The sequence below is a fragment of the Poecilia formosa genome, unplaced genomic scaffold, assembly GCF_000485575.1.
Source record: "Poecilia formosa unplaced genomic scaffold, Poecilia_formosa-5.1.2 Scaffold39, whole genome shotgun sequence".
Classification (NCBI taxonomy): domain Eukaryota; kingdom Metazoa; phylum Chordata; class Actinopteri; order Cyprinodontiformes; family Poeciliidae; genus Poecilia; species Poecilia formosa.
In genome coordinates, this window is record NW_006799978.1 from 2886947 (window position 1) to 2890818 (window position 3872).

Consider the following 3872-nt stretch of genomic DNA (forward strand, 5'->3'; position numbering starts at 1 on the left):
ATGAAAGCAGAATCTTGGCTTGAAGTTTATTTACTCTCTAAAATGAGCATTTTAATGTTTCTGTCCATCAAGCTTTTAACTCGCTGATCTCACAGAATCGGAGGGTCCAGCACAACGAAGCTTCTACCTGCCATTGGACTGGAAGTGCCTCCGTGATGCCAGCTTGTATCTTATGTCTTTTCTGTGCCAACATAAAAAGACCAAGTCAAATAAGTACTTATTTGTTGATTTTATTTGATGATTTGTGGAAGCATATTTTATGCATATTGAATAATCACTATGTCACTTAAACTGTATGTTTTAATAGGTTGGGAGGGATTACCCAGACATGCCCTCCATGGATCCTCCTCTCCTTTATTCCACATTTATCTGCTTTCAGACTCTTCAAATTTAAGGAAATCCATATTAGAGATTTTCTGATTCGGAAATGATTACTGATGTGTAAAGTGGACTCTCTAATTAGCTCTTCTGTTAATTTAAATTTATCAACAAATCAGCCAAAATTCAAGTTGTTAGTCATAACTGCACCCTTGCTGTAGCAGCTCAGAACAGTTTATCAATCATCTATGAATGAGCTGGGTTAATTAATAGGCAGCCAAAGGGCATCTCCAGGCATTAATATTCTTCACTATTAGCGCTGCATCCAGACAGTCTTTTGGAAGGAGCTGTGAAAGATGTGCTCTGCCTGCCTGAGGATTGTAGGGAGGAAATGCAAGCTAGGAGAGAGGTGCATCGCCATGGGAATTTCTGCATCCTCAACCTTGGGCAGTTAATTGAGGGGAAAATACAAGCCATGCATAGCGCTGGAGCTGTCTCTACACTTCCTGTTCCTGCTTTCATTCTCATTGTTGTACCACTGGATTCTGGTCACATTGTAAATGCAAGGATGTGAGGAACGAGTCCCTTTACACTTCTGTGTGAAGCTGAAGGCAATTATACATCAATAATTAGGGCTGATTAGAGTCATACCTCAGGGTACCTTGAGACTACATAATGAGTTGATTTCAAAGGGGAGCAGTGGAAATGTAATAATATTGATAATTATGTACACTCACACTGTAATTCTGGAGCCCAATACATGCTGCACAATGGTTGACCCAATTCAGAAATGGAATCACATGATTCGCATTAACATGGCTGGTTGCTCTTGAAATGTTTTAGATGTTAACATCTTAAATGTCAGAAACCAGCAGAGCTTTGGGAGGATTGGTGTCCATTCAGCATTTTCCTGATGCTTAAAGTGTAACCAAACCCCTTATTAAAGCATAAACCAGCTCTCAGACCATTTCTGGGAAATTTCACCAAAATAAGCAGAGAAAAGACAGAATGAGAGGCGTGTTCAAGTGCTGAGATGAGGGGTGAGGCTGTGGTCTGGACAAGCAACTTTGTTTCAAAAAAGCAACTAGCAACAAATCTAGTGACTATTTTGTGCTACTGGAGACATTGACAACACATGAAAGCACCATTTGCTCTGCAGTAAATGACTCAGAAAAAACCAAGAGCTGCTGTGAGTCCCTCCCACTTCCCATCACTGCAGTCCGTCATCCTACAATAAAAAGCCTGGAGTCCATGTTGTAAATAAATAACATGCAAAACTGAGAAATGCTGCTGGTCAACGCTCACAAATCCAACTCCTGACTCGCCACCAGGGGGCGTGTGTCTGAGTGAGCTGTTTTTATACCAGAACACTGGGCTGTGACGCAGACAGCCACCAGGCTGCGCCGTTGTAACCAATAGAAAAATCCAACTGCAGTAACCACCGTTCAACCCAAAGAGGGCAGCACTGAGATGTTTTTAGGACAAATATTGCAGAATTAAACAAAGCTAGATAAAAAGTTCACAATTTGAACAGAAACATAGATAATGCACTTAAAATTTTTCTGATCTTTGTCACAGTAATAATGATTTCTAAAAAAACAAATTTAACCGTTTAGAATATAAAAATCACCATTTTGATATCACCACTTTGTTGACTACACTAAGGACTCATTTCTAGTTAGCTTGCAGCTGATCAGCTGAAGTGAGGAGGAGACCAAAGAGATTTAGAATTAAGAGTTAGGTGTCTTTACAAATGTTCTTTTGTCTTTTTCAGAAATACTTTACTTTTTTTTTTTACAATTAATTGCAGTACTTGCTACCTCAATAGTCAATGAGGTTTCCATGATCACATAGTTGTAGAAATGTACAGTGATCTTTGAATGAGAACAATATTTCATTTGAACAACTTCTCTTATATTTAAACTGCAAGTTTGCATGAAAAGACTTAAAAGCAGGCATGCTTTGAAGATGGATGAATGTTTTGCTGAATCTGAAAACTTTTGATCACCATCAGAACGTTGTGTGAGATATAATCAGACATGTCTGCACTCATCAAATCAGAGCATTGTGACAGTGATGGGGAGTTTTGAATCACAGAAAACTGATTGAATATCACAACACACACACACACGCACAGACACACACACACACACACACACACACACGTTTGTGTGGCTATCTTTGTGGGGACTTTCTTCCAATGACTTCCATTCATTTCTACAGCCTAAACCTTATCTTTACCCTTTTCCTAACCCTAACCAAAACTCAATTCACACCTTAGTCCTAACTCTAATCCCTACCCAAAAACAGGGTTTAGGGTTAGGGTTAGGAACCTGGTCCCCACAAGGGGGGACCAGGCTCCGGTTTAAGATTTAAACAACTACATTCTCTTGCTCAGGGTCGTGTAAAAAGCAGTGCAGATTCCCTTTTCATCTGGATTAATCTTTCATTTTATTCCCCCATTATGTTCACACTGTGTTGTCAATGCAATGTTTCATGAAAAATAGGTCTTCTTCCAAAAAACACTGTGCAGGCAACAGAGAGTAATCCACACTGAGGTCTGCCTTTCTGCTCTTCATCCTCTGCCTTGGCTCCTTCACTTTATGAAATACTGTCTGTCCAAAGTCTGCTAAATATAATTAGTCATGCGTTATAGCACTAAAGTAAAAAATGTTATCTTCACTAACAAGAACATGCTCAATTTGAGCGATTTATTTGACTTGGCAGCAAAGTATCAAACTATTTTTTCACATAAAGTACATTTTCACGATACATCTGTATATAATGTCATCATTTTAAAATATCATGCATTGCTGTGCTACACAGGTGCAAGGACCTGAGTTTTTCCACCAACAGCATGAGGGGCTGGAAGGAGTCTGAATGTTAACGCTGGTGGTTTCTGGGAAACCTTTGACCTGCATTTTTAAGCTATGGCTTCCTCACACACCTGTGTTATTAGTAGGTTTTTCCTTAAATGTTAGTGTTTATCGCTGCTCCTGTGTGCAAGGATTGAGTATCAGTGTGGGTTAGTGGGAGAGATAATGATGCTTTGGTTTCAGATTGTGTGAGGGGAACAGTCCTTTCCTTCCCCCGGGGTAATCATGGATCGGAACATTGAGCGGAGCAACTCGAGGAACTGATTTTGTGTGGGCACAAATCAATCCCACTACCTCTTTCAGCTCGGCGGTTAGTTGCTGTTGCTGTATCCTCTGTTGCTGCGATCCTTTCTCCAATTATGGACAGGAGAAATCTCAGCAGTGTCCAATTTCAGAACATCAAGATTTATACCCTTTTCAGAAACATCAGAGGACATTGAATTTCCATCTGAGCCTGGCTTCCTAAATATCTGCTACTGCAATGAATTTGGGGAAAACTGTCGTAAAACTTTTTCACCTTGACAAAATTGTTTAATTAAATATCAATCTTTTGCACCTACAAACACATGGCGCAAAGCCTGGGTGACATACATAAATTATGCATATTTGTGCAGTAACTACCTAACTAAAATAGTAACGTTGTGAAATGGCTTCAAACTCCTGGATGGAAATTGTAAC